The 13,854-nt window shown below is 36.4% G+C and overlaps 1 protein-coding gene across 14 annotated transcripts in view; it reads right to left on the bottom strand.

Annotated features, from left to right (window-relative positions):
• The window catches only part of CD36 (CD36 molecule (CD36 blood group)), an 87,837-nt gene that overhangs the window by 61,226 nt on the left and 12,757 nt on the right, over nucleotides 1-13,854 (bottom strand). For 6 of the 14 annotated variants that reach the window (XM_080665669.1, XM_080665672.1, XM_080665665.1 and 3 more), the window contains exon 1: nucleotides 3,010-3,080. The exons of 2 other annotated variants lie outside the window; for them this stretch is intronic. The gene's annotated coding sequence lies outside the window, so the exon portion shown is untranslated. Of the gene's footprint in view, nucleotides 1-382; nucleotides 548-3,009; nucleotides 3,237-13,854 lie in introns of those variants that run through there. 6 more of the 14 variants (XM_080665664.1, XM_080665667.1, XM_080665668.1 and 3 more) reach the window with 6 other exon arrangements.

The following is a 13,854-nucleotide window of genomic DNA, read 5'->3' as shown; positions in this document are numbered from 1 at the left end:
AGCATTTGATTTCAGGGCATTCCTGGTTGCCTGACCATGACTAGATAGTTAGCTGGATAGTTAGAATGCTATGTGTGTGCCTCTGATGAATCCTCCATGCAAGAACTATTGGGACACCTAAAAGTACAGGGAGCTGGGACTTCGAGGAGCATAAAGAACAGGTGGGTTTCTTCTCGCTACTCAACTGTTTCAGTCAGAGCCAATTAGAGAAGGCTTTTATTGTACCTGTTTTGGGGAAAAGAGCTATACCTCTCCTACTGTTATTTATTGAAAGCTACCAATTTTTACTAAGAGAACCCAATAATAGTATGTGCCCAAATTGACATGGATAGTTTAGCAACACATACTTTCAAGGAACTCACATACTAGGAATGCAACTCACCCACAGAGGACAATTCCACATAAAGATTCGAGGCAGAAAACCACAAAGTCTCTTGGGCTCGAAGGACATCCACATTTATTCAGATATAAATAGCTGTGACTCTGAGTTCAAAGACCTTTCACCCACTTCTATGGATGATACTTTTTTTTTTCTCTTGTTCATGACCTTTGTATTGCAGAAATGGAAGGAATCTTAGGATTCCTGATCATTTAACAGATGAGGTTTTAGATATCTAGATAGCTGGGAATTCTTGTTCTACATTGCCTTAATGGTTATGAGAGATGAGGGCAATGCTATGAGCCAGATCTCTCTTGCCTGAAGCTCAGATGGGGTCCATTCAAAGACAATCTAGGAACTCAGTGAACTAAGTTTTGTTTTGGTTTATCTATAGCAGAATTACCACAGCTTTACATTTGTGATGCCTAAAAGGAATTTCTAAAAACAATAAATATTGATTATATTTCTGGAAAAAGAATAAAAAAAAAATAACCTTTTCCAGAATATGACTTTCTTTTTCTCCTTATGGTTCTATTTTTTCCATTTATATCCTTTTTTTGCATATCTTTTCTAAGGTTCTGGACTGATATTTGTTAAAATATTGCTTTATTTTTGTGTGCATATAATTTTTCTCCTTCAGTAATGTTAGTCAAGTTAATAGTAAGGTCCTGGATAATTGGAATAATTTACACCTCTTTTTGATTCCCATTAACTGTACCCTGTTACTAGAGTAAAGTTAATTTTTTAAAACTCTTTTGACTTTCCTAATTTTGTTTTATTTTAAATATTTTTGAGGTGGGAGAGGTCATAGAGGGATAAATGGTAATGAAAAAAAGAAAAAGAAAAAAGGAATCATGAATAATTTTTAAAAAAATTATTTAATTTAAATTATTTATAAAAATATAATATTTCTATTTGAATAAAATATTATGTTTCTTCCCTTCATTTAAGGCAACTTGAAAAGTCCTATGAAAGGATAAGGAAGAGGACAAATATTTCTTAACATAATGACATAGATCAGGTGTCATACTGAAATTCTTCCATGTGTCATTAGTTAAGTTACCAAAAAAATCATCTATAATAAGGTATTGCTAGCCACATTTCTATAGAGGCTATAAATGACACAGGGAAAATTAGGTAAATGATAAGATTTCCAGAGTTAGTATGAAGTAGATGACCTTGAATTTATGCATCCAGGCGACAAGTAATATCAAAGATTAGTCAGAAGACATAAGGATACATGATTAAGTAAAGCATTTTCTTGCCTGAACCTAAAACCTTATCTTTCGTCAATATAACTCTCTCAGCAGATGCATGTTTTTTTTTTCTATGTTGATGTTTTAGAATTATTTTCATTACTTTTTACACAGATTATAGTTAAAACAACACATTTACTCACACAATTATTTAATAAGCTGTTCCTCATGAGTGCTGAATATTTCTAAGCCCAGAGAAATGAAAATAAATAAAATAAAACCCCAACTTCATGGAGTGATAGTTTATATAGACATATAGAAAAATTATTTTAAAATAGTACAATAGGTGGTCTAATGGAAGGTTTGTGGTATAGCAGAAGATCTACAGAGGGGGGAGGTTTTAGAGGGAGAAATGACAAGCTTCATGGAGGAATGAACCAATATTCCAGCTCCTTCGTCTCCTTCGTCAAGCATAAGTTTGAGATTATGTCCACGTATTGACCAATGCAGAAAAGGGGTACTGGCAGAGGACATTGCTCTGTACTTCGAAAGATAGCGATTTCTACCAGAAGCCAGTGACTTCAAAGAAGAAAAACAAACAGTTGTTGCAGCAAAATCAAATAAGTTGAGAGAAAATTCGCCACAAATTATCTGAGAGCCTGCTATGTTCAGGAAGTGTTAAAGGGAGGAAAAAGCAGTTTTACTTTAGAATTTTATAGCAATTGATATCAAATTGCCAAAAGTTATAACTTTGCTTATATAAAGAAGCACAAGGAACAACTAAAACTTTTGCTTTACAGTATAAAAATTACACATAAGAGTGAAAAAAAGAAGAAAAACATGCTGGGTAAATTTTACAAGTATCTCTGTTTTGTTATTTGGTACTTTTATAGATAAAGAAAGGCTCATTTAAATTTAGGAAATGAGGGAAATATATTGATTATTATAAAAATATTTTTTACTTGAAAATAATGAAGATTCTTCTTATGGATAAAGCATATCATCCTACTGTGAATGTTAGGGCTTAGAGAAAGCAAACATTCATGTTCAGGCCTAAGGAAACAAGAAACCTGAGGTTGTATAAATACTAATTCACATGAGATAAAAACCTAAGTAAGCATTTTATTTAAATAAATTAAATGTAGGGAAAATTTATTTCCATTTGAAAGTCCAGAGGAAAAATATTTTTAAATAAGAATTTCTTTGTCCTCCTATCATTCACTATAAAATGTTCCTAAAATATGGATAACCTATACTGTAGCACTATGTCATGGAAGTTGGCTTTTAAGAAGTACTGATTTTCCTCTAATCTCCTTTATTCCCCTCACTTTAAAAGTCTTTTAACAATCCCAGGTCACTTGTTTTAAAATCTACCCTACAGGTGCCACCTAAGCATAGTGATTTTTAGTCATATTAATTTCCAAGTTCACTAACCTTAGCAGACGCAGAGACAATGTGAGGACAGCAGACTGTGTGTGTCAGCCTCTCTCTGGCTTCTGTCAGACAGTCTGTCTCAGAGGCTCTCCCTCTTCTCTATTGCTCAACTGGATTAGGCAATAAGAACAAGAGTCCTGCTCTCCTCTGTTAAATAGGTAACTCCCAAAGTTCCTGGGGGCAGGACTGGACTCCTCTTTGCCTGAATTTCACTGAGCTTCAACACTGAAACCCACAAAGAAATGTTCAGATATATAGACAACCTCCCAGACTGAGACAACTGGGCAAATCATGATTGAAAGCTAATTGTAAACACCACCCAAAATGGTATCTTGTGATGCTTCCTTACTTAGACTAAGTGAGTATTTTTAAAATTCATTGCGCTTATTTCCTCTATTCTGTCTGATCCAGCATATTTCACAAGTTCATTGAAGGGCAGGGGACATAGTCTTATAGTGTGTTGACTGACATTTAAAATAGTCACATCGCCATTGTTTTTCCTTATAATATCACTTTGTATTTAGTTTATGAAATGATAATCTTATCAGAAGCACATGTGTGTTTTTTGTTGTTTTTTAAAAATATATTTTATTGATTTTTTACAGAGAGGAAGGGAGAGGGATAGAGAGTTAGAAACATTGATGAGAGAGAAACATTGATCAGCTGCTTCCTGCACACCCCCTACTGGGGATGTGCTCGCAACCAAGATACATGCCCTTGACCAGAATCAAACCTAGAACCCGTCAGTCCACAGGCTGACGCTCTATACACTGAGCCAAACTGGTTAAGGCTGAAGCACATGTTTTTAAAAGCCCACATTGTGCCATGTTATGGTAATGGCTAACACTGAGGGCACTTACCACAGGCCAGACATCATTCTGAGAACTTTATGTGGATTATTTAAATTAATCTTCATGACAGTCATTTGAGGTAAGTATTATTATTTCCTAACATTACAAATGGCAAAAGCAGCAAAATACTGAGAGGCAAAAGAACTGAGAGGGTATGTAAATTGTTCAGGGTCAGAGCTCAGCTATGGTTCAATCAATTGTGAAGCTTTTGTCTGCAAGCGGCAGAGCACGCCAAGAAAAGTATCTTAATATATGGAGTAACATATGTGTACTTGCCAAGTAATAGATATTAAGAACTAATTATTAGCTTCCAAAATGCTAGCTCTTCTCCAAAGCAGTCATTTTAAAATATTGGGCTGACGTACCATCATGATAATACTGTTATTTGCTCGGTTGCGTATGTGTGTGTATGCATATGTAACAAACTCAAAATAAAGACCATAGAAATGCCACAGGCTCTCCTACCACCCAGAAGGATATTTTCTTTAATAAGAGAAAATGTTACATGTTAAGGCTTCAAAAGCAAATCAAAGTTCAAAAATAAAAAGCAAGTGCAAGTTTTCATCATTCCAGGAAACGTAATTGTCTATCCTGACAAAGGGAATGTAAAATACAACATTAACTAATCTAGAACACCTTGGAGAGAACTACCATCGTTGGACATTGGAAATGGCTGAACATTACTGAAAATAAAGTGAGTTTCACAGTTACAAACTCAGGAATGCAGATAAATTCTATTTTTCTAAATTGCATTTTTACCTCAAACCTCTATTCTGTCCGATCCAACATATTTCACAAATTCATTGAAAGAAATGTCCATTTCTTTTGTGTGTTTCTCAGTCATTTCAGATTAAAACTCAATTATATTTTTCTGAATAGGTGTTATAGTCAGAGAGGATAGACGAATACTGAGCATACCCTCTCTAAACTCAGGCTATGTCTTGCCCTTGTCCTGGCCATGCTCACTTCACAGACGAGGGCTCCCTTTTTCTCAGCTTACTTTCACAACCTCCATGGGCCTTAAGCACAGTGTTAGGGTCCAAGGGGCTCCACGAATCCGCTTCTAAAATCTGCCTATGCACCACACAGAGCCCAGGGTACTCCACTGCCCTGCTGTCATGACTGATGGGATGTTTTCTGAGGCTTATTCTCTCTGAGTGACACCTCTGCTCTGAGATCCTCAGACTTGCCTCTGAACGAATGAATCTGCTGCAGGGCAGATGACAGTTCTTTCTGGGATTCATTGGCATTTAAACTCCTGTGTTCCCACTCCTATCCAAGCTTAATTTATTTTGGGGTTGTGCTGAGAACAACTGTTTTGTGTTCATCATAAGTGCTTTCCAAATCTTTATTAACCTGAATAATAACATAATGTCAGTTTTTTTTCTTTTTCTTCTCTCTAATGAAGTCCTTCCTCTACTTGCAGCTTCACTTCTTGCAGTCCAAACAAAGAATGGAAAAGGTGGGAGGGACAAAGCCACAAGGATTGATACCTCATACTATTATTTTATCATATTACAAAAACTATAAATTATGGGAAACAAACATATGACAGAAGTTTAGCTCAGAGATCCCTGGGGACTGAAATCTTAAGAATATGTTCACAGAAATCTTAGATACTTAATCTTCCCTAGGTTAGTTGAATATAAATGAGTAAAAGAAAGTAGGATTCACAGCAAATAAAATTAGGTCATCACATAAAGCATTTATCACTGTAATTGGTATGGTTGGAAAAAAAAGGCATGTGAACAACTTAAGCCTGGTTTGACATGAAGGTTCATATCTATAAGTACAGGGAAGTATATCTAAACCTGGTTACAGGAGCCTTAAATGACTGTGCATAATCTGGCCAAACTCATTGAAGAAGGAAATGGCGAGATAATTTGAAGGTTTAAAATCATGACCTCTGGTTAAACATAGCAGATTGAATACATTTTGCACCTGAAGTCTCATTGAAATTGAAGTAATCTATATATATATAAGAGCCTAAGTGACCATTATGACCAGACGACCAGACGACTGGACAACTGGCCAGTAGCTATGACATGTAATGACCACCAGGGGGCCAGTGTGCAGGAGCTGCCCCCTGGTGGTCAGTGCGCTTCCACAGCCAACCTCCAATGGCTGGCCAGCCCCGATCAGTCCCAATTGGGACTGGGTGAGACAGCCCCCGTTGGCCCCGATCGCCACCAGGCCGAGGGACTCCACCCGTGAATGAATTCGTGCACTGGGCCTCTAGTAAAAGTTATAAAAACTTGGAACACATGTTCAAGCCAAAGATTTAAGTGAGAGAGGACAGAAAACAAGTCAATATTCAGAAAGCAAATGGGCTTATGATAACTGCTCAGCAGACACTAAAGTGTCAGATTCTAAACATATAAGTCTAGAGCAGAAAGATGATGAGAAGTAAAAATGAACCTTCTATATAATCTGAGCTAGGTCCAAGAACTAACAGCGTAGGGTCTAACTTGGTTGATACCTTTAGAAGACCTAAGCCTTAGATCGTCTCCCTCTATACTCTACACAGCCTGCCTGCTCCTTCCTCACCTGTCAAAAGGTAGGGTGTTGGAGGCCGAGTGGGGGGATGAGGTAGATCCGTGCTGAAATGTGTTTACCTGAAAATGAACATACAGATCCTTTTTTAAATTTTTTTAATTTTATTGTTTAAAGTATTACACTGCCACTTCCAGAACTCTAGCAAGCAAGAGATTCCAGTATTCCTTTATGGAGGAACTGACTAGAGCAAGAGAAAAGACTTGTTGATACTCCCTTTTTTCATGATTTAGTGTAGTGAGGGAGGGCACTGAAATGGTCATGAACTTATCTGGTCATTCTAGAGCAGTAATGTTCAATAGAGGTAAAACAAGAGCCTCATGTTATATAGACTTTTGAAATGTACAGTAGCCATATTAAAAAATAAATACATCTGATATTACATATTCCTTAGCCCAATATCATAAAGACTATAATTTCAATCAATATAAAATTACTAGTGAGATATTTTACTTCCTTTGGTGCAAAGTCTTAGAAGTCTGGTTTTTCATTTACTCTTATTGCACATCTCAATTTGGACTTACTTCATTTCAAATTCTCAATAGTCACCTGTGACCAGTGGCTAACACATTGGGCAATGCAGCTCTAGAATGAGATTGTATTCATTGGCCACAATTTAAACATAAGTGAACAATTAGCAAATATTTCAGCAACACCTCTGACATGCAAGAAAAAAGTTAAAACAAATAAGCAAACAATAAGAACAAATATAAGAAAAGGTGATAAAAACACTAAATATTTTGTGACTAATGTTTTCAGACAACTAAGAGAAGATATTACATCATAAAACTAGGAAAACAGAAAACCATGAAATAATTTAAAACATTTAAACAAAAAGGATTGTAGAAATAACATCGTCAGGAGAACAGCTGGGCCATCTGAGCAATAGCATTACAGTTCAGAAGAACAATACAAGGCTGGTAGTTGCAACATCCACATGATGGGATTTTGACAGAAAAAAGAGTAAGAACCAGAACAAAATGGGGAAATAAGAATAGAGTTTATACCCTAGCCAGGGGTCCTCAAACTACGGCCCCCGGGCCACATGCGGCCCGCCGAGGACATTTATCCGGCCCGCCGGGTGCCGCTGCCTGTCCTGCTTAGCAGTCGACTCGTCCCGGGCCCGCAGTGCGCATAGGAATTTGTTCATAGTTTGTTTTTTTAAACTATAGTCCGGCCTTCCAACAGTCTGAGGGACAGTGAACTGGCCCCCTGTTTTACAAGTTTGAGGACCCCTGAGACGGTTTGGCTCAGTGGACAGAGCACAGCCCATGAACTGAAGAGTCAAGATGCCACCCAGCTGCAGACCATGGCCTCCATGCCAGTCTTTAGAATGAACAGAAAACCTTAAAAGTCTTTCATGGGCTTGTGAGTAATGTCTCATACAAATAAGAAAAGAAAAGAAAAACAAAACAACCCACAAACAAACAACTTTGATAGTAACACTGGGAATTTAGAAATCAAATGAGCAATCTCTTAAAAAATCTGAGGGAAAATGATTTTCAACTATTATTCTATGTGCAAACAAAATTTTAAGAATGAGGACAAAGACATTTTAATATTAATATAAATCCCAAATTTTACCCTTTCTTAGGAATCTCAAGGAGCTCTCAAAATATAAACTTCATTAAAACAAGAAAGCAAACCAAGATATTATATAATAGCTCAGAGAATTGAGGAACAGGGGATCTGATAACTAAAAGGGAATTTCCAGGAAGAAGGTGAAAGGAAGTTTCATGGTAACAAACATGTCATGGACTTAGGAAACAAACCACTTATTATTGGATCAGGAGGACGAGGACAAGGAAGCAATTATCATCACCAGGGAAAAATAAGTTATTCCAAAAAAAAAGCACTCATTATATACTCCATGGCTCTGCTGTTCAGAAACTTTATAATAATAATGTAAGTGGTCAATATTATTTTTTTTAAAAAAAGGAATTACATTGATTGAGTTGGGAGAAGAAAATCATTGTGAAGATGGTAGGTGGAATGGATGAAGTGGTATTGCTTGTGGAACTATAAAAGCTGGATACTTTCTTCCACAGGGGGAAATATTAGGCTAATACGTAAAACAAAACAAATTTTACATATCAAAGAATAGCACTATAAGTATGTTATCTAGAAATAATTCAGAGTATTTTCTCCTGGAAAGGGACATGGGAATGGGAGAAGGTAGGGAAAATAAAGCAACCGTCTTTTAATTTCCTTTAAACTTTAAAACACTATTTGAATGGACGCAAGACACTGGGAGGGGGCAGTGAGGGCATGTGCCGGGGCGGGGGGGGGGGGGGAGGGGGGATAGGGGAGGTTGGGGGAAGGTCTTTTGGGGAAAAAAAAGGAAACATACGTACTACTATTTGTAATACTTTAAACGATAAAAAAGATACTACTTGATTTTTCAATAACAAACATTAATTTGATATTCAAATACATTTTTAAACAAGATTATATTAGTACTGAGTTGGCTCAATAACTGCTTACCAACACTTTACTTTTTTTTTAAACTTGTCACTCTGCACTTAGTTTTGCTGAAGTGAACCTTCTTTATTTTCTAAAGCATTTCCCTGAAAACCTGTCTCTTCAAGATATTACTTTCTACTTAACTGAAAAGATTGAGGCCATCCACTATATAATCTCAAAATCTCTACCAAAAAAAAAAAAAAATTCACTCAGCCAGTTACTATAATCCCTCACCTAGAATCCTCAGCTCTTATGAAGGTATTTTCATACATGGGTAGTTGTTCAAATTAATGTTTTTAGGAGGGGATGGGCACTAGAAATTTTTGGAACTGCTATTTCACTGACATAATTCCTGTTTAGTCTAAAAATTTTATTGAAGTCTTTATAAACAGTTGCTGTGTAATTCTGTACATCAGAAAATCAACACACACACATTTACATCTTTGTTGGTAGTTTGATCAAGATATTATAACCAGTTGCATACCAGCTCCCAGTCACCTCCACTGTAAAATCTAGAACACATAGCCCTGTTAAAATTATCTTCATCAATATTTTTAAAAACGTACGTGGGAAACTTCAGTGTAATAGTATATACAAAAGAAAGGAAATAGAGTCAGATTCAGATAGTAGATGATCAAGTAAACTTCAATTGGAAGATACTTTATAGATTATCTGGTATGACTTCCCATTTTTCTGAAAAGCAGAGATGAGCCCTAACCGGTTTGGCTCAGTGGATAGAGCGTCAGCCTTCAGACTCAAAGGTCCCAGGTTCGATTCCTGTCAAGAGCATGTACCTTGGTTGCGGGCACATCCCCAGTGGAGGGTGTGCAGGAAGCAGCTGATTGATGTTTCTCTCTCATCAATGTTTCTAATTCTCTCTCCCTCTCCCTTCCTTTCTGTAAAAAATCAATAAAATACATTAAAATAAGAAGAAAAAAATAAAAAAATAAAAAACAGAGATGACATTAAAAGTTACTTTCTCAATATCACAGATAGTAAGAGAACAGGGATCAAGCTCATGTCTCCTGACTCTGAAATCTGAGAGGGATATTAAAAATCACTTGGTCTCAATGATTTATCAGATGAGAAAACAGTTCCAAATTGTTCACTTACAGTGTGGCTCTGTGGAAACAAAAGGGGCCACAGACTAAACCTGACCACCATAGGGGAAGCCTGGAGAGTGCACCTTACAAACCCAGAGACCAGTCACCACACAAGGTGGTCTGGATATAAAAATTCCTAATTAAATGTGAGTCATGGTGGGTAGTCAAGTCTTAGGCCTGCCCCTTCTTTGACAAAGGTCAATCTTTCCCTTTGCAATTTTATTTTGTCTTTGTGTATCTAAGATAACATACCTCTGAAATGTCAGAATAATCTTTTCCAGAGCAAAAGACCACATTGTTACCTTGTTGCCCATATAGTATCTGTATGTGCTATAAATGTTCATTATTAACTATCCTGCACCGCCAATGTAAGAGAAGTATGTGTCTCTTGTTTAGTTTTTTATCCAATCTCAGAGATTTCCTCCCACTTGGCTTTCTCTGACCTTCCTAATCTATCACCAATCTACCATGGCTCCTCCTTTGATTCTAATGTATAAAACAAGCTGCAAAACTGCCATTCTTTTGAGAAATAGCTCAATCCTTTGAGATTTTGCTTCCCAGCAACTATCATCAGTTTGGCTCAAATAAACTCTTATAAGACTTTTTCTTAGGCAGGTCAGTCTTTTGTCAACACTTTTTTAAAGTATTAACCATAGATAATTTTTGCACCCATTTTATAGATGGGAAAACTGAGACATAGAGAAGTTAATAATTTATTCAGGGTCATAAAACTAATATGTAGTACTTGAATTCAGATCTATCCAATGCCATATAGCCTATAATTTTTATACTTGGAAACTGCTATAAGGGAAAACTCCAAGAGTTTTCATGAAGTTTCCTCCCTAAGTTGTGTTGTGTTTTTTGGGGGGCGGGGGGAGGAGTGGGGGAAGACATTATAAAGAGTAGAAGTAAAGACAATTCCAAGATTTGGGCTAAATGGGAGAAAAGGTATTTGGCAACTCATTCATTTAAACACTTACTAACCATTGACTATATCCAGACTTTGAGCTTGGCACTAGGATACAAAGATTAATAAAATATTGTCTTTAATAGTTGTGGTTTTGTTGAGGGAAGATAGACCATAAAATAATGGAAGGGTATCAACTGATAAATAGACACTATCTAATCAAACAAGAGGAGGCAAAGTCAGTACAGCAAAAAAACAAACAAACAAACAAAAAAAACCCAGCATGAATAAATGCAGAGGCAGGGAGAAATAATACATTTGCAAAAATCACAAAAATTATTTTTAGGGAAGTAGCAAAGAATAAGAAAAATGGCCAGAGACCAAATTTTGAAGCCTCTTTCATGATATTACAAGGAACTTAAATTTATTCTGTAAGCACAATAGAATCATTAAGTAATTGAATAGGGGAAGTAACAAGATAAGAGTTTTCACTTTTAAAAGGTCATATTAAGAGCAGTAAATTGGGATGAGAGTCTACATGGAAGTCTAATAAAATAATACTGGAAAGACATAAGGTTATAAACCAAAATTTGCATTTTGCCTAATGAAGAGAAGGTGGGCTTATTCTAGGCAGAGCTTGATTAGTGGGGAAGTACTTGCAGTTTATGGGGGCAGTTATGGCTGTGAAACTGAGAAGCAAGCCCTAAGAGTCATTATGGTAAGTGGGAGAAATACTTTTGCTAAACTTTTTTGATGGCACTCTGGGACATAACAGCAGTGGTAGAGAAAGGAGAAGTAATGAAAATTGGATTAAGAACTAAAGCAACAGTTCCAGTAACAGCAGAGAAAAACACACGAAAGGCCAAAGGACACTGGGAAGTTGGCACTTCTGTTATTGGCTCTGTTTGAAGTAACAACTTGAGTAAAAAGCTAACAAATAGCAGACCAGGTAGCAAAGGCAAGCATAGATTTCAGTTGTTATTAGGAAGTATTACATCTTCTAATTTCTCATTTTCCCCACTTCTCATTCCAGCTGGAATTTGGCCCCCAAGGCAGTGCAGAATCAGAGCAGCACTTCCAGGTCACAGGGTTGGAGGAAAGATGAAGGGGATGAGGACAGGGAACAAAGACAGAGTTCCACTGCAAAGAACCAGGGACCCATCAGCGAAGACAGTGATCATCAGATTTACTTAATGTCAGTAACTGGACTCAGTTAAAGAAGGACCTTGTCAGGAAGGAGCAATGAATAAAATAATTATATGAACCTGCCTTTTGGTGAACATATAATTTATCCTGCATGGCCAGTGGGTGTATAAAATATAAGGGCATTATGACAGTTTAAAGAGGTATAGAACAAAGAGAGAAAGAGAAATCTAAGCCCAACGCCAGTGGAAAACAAGGAGGCTCTTCAAGAAATAACCTGAGTGGTCTTGGCAATTAAAAACAATCGCCACTGAGAAGTGGCCACTCTTGGCCTTCATGGCTTAAATGCTCTGGAGAAACATGGATTGGATGTAAACAAAAAAGAGAAAGCTGCTATTTTATTCTGGCATAGTTATACAAGTAATACATATTTTTATTGTTGACAGTATTACAGATGTCCCACATTTCCCTCTTTTCAAGCCCCCCACCTAGCTCCTGCCCCACCCCAGGCCTTCTGCCCACTATTGTCTGTGCCCATGGGCTATACTCTGCACTGCTGTGCGGATGCAGACTGGTGCAGCCACTGTGGAAAACAGTATGGCGTTTCCTCAAAAAATTTAAAATGGAACTGCTGTTTGACCCAGCGATTCCATTTCTGGGAATATATATCTTAAGAACACCAACCAGGCCCTGCCAGTGTGGCTCACTGTTTGAGTGTTGATTTGTGAATCAGGAGGTCACAGTCCCATTCCAGGTCAGGGCACATGCCTGGATTGTGGGCTTAATACCCAGTAGGGGGCGTGCAAGAGGCAGCCAATCAATGATTTTATCTCATCATTGATGTTTCTATCTCTCCCTCTCCCCTCCTCTCTGAAATCTATTAAAAAATATATTATTTAAAAACACACCAATCAGATAGAATATATGCACCCCTATGTTCATAGCAGTGTTTATTTACAATAGCTAAATCTGAAAACTGCTCAAATACCCATCAGTAGATGAGTGGATAAAAAAGCTGTAGTATATTTACACAATGAAATACTATGTTCTGTAAAAAAAAATATGGATCTCTTACCCTTTGCAACAGCATGGATGGACCTGGAGAACATTATGCTATCTGAAATAAGTCAAAGGAATATAAAAATATCACATGATCTCACTTACATATGAAATCTAATGAACATACAACTATTTTAAAATATATTTGATGTGTATAAACTTCTCAGAAACACATCAAGTGCAGGAAATATTTCAGTTAATAAAACTGATTAACCCTAATCCTCTTTTATTTCCATTTCACATAGGTGCCTGCTGCTAAAATGAGCACACAAAATTCTTCTTTTTACCATCATAAAAAGCAGTAACAAATGTTCATCTGTAACAAAGTTCCACACAGTAATATTAAAAAATATACATATCATTATATACATATTATGCAAATTTGACCCCCCATAAAATGAAAAATAGATTCCAAGAATACTAATTTCCAAGTAACTAGTGGATATTTTAATATTTTTGATGTTATTCTTCTTTTATTATTGTTAATAAGAAATTAAGTTATTTATCAGGATTCTACTATAATTTAACTATTGAATCATTCACATTAAAGGTCCAAATTGCTGCCATTGGTTGTAAAGACTTGAATGAAACCACATCACATAGATCCGTGATACTTATCTACATTGTAAAAATAAAGTAAGCCTTGTTGTTCAATTAAAAGTTAAGATGTTTAACTGTAGTTTTAACTTCTCAATTTTAGTTTCCTGTTCAGTAAATTATTATACCTGGCTCAATAAAACAGAACTACATGTTTTCCTTGAAAACA

This window comes from Plecotus auritus (genome assembly GCF_963455305.1).
Source record: "Plecotus auritus genome assembly, chromosome: 4".
NCBI lineage: Eukaryota > Metazoa > Chordata > Mammalia > Chiroptera > Vespertilionidae > Plecotus > Plecotus auritus.
The sequence above is the reverse complement of the archived record's forward strand: the minus strand, read 5'-3'. Positions and strand labels throughout refer to the sequence as shown.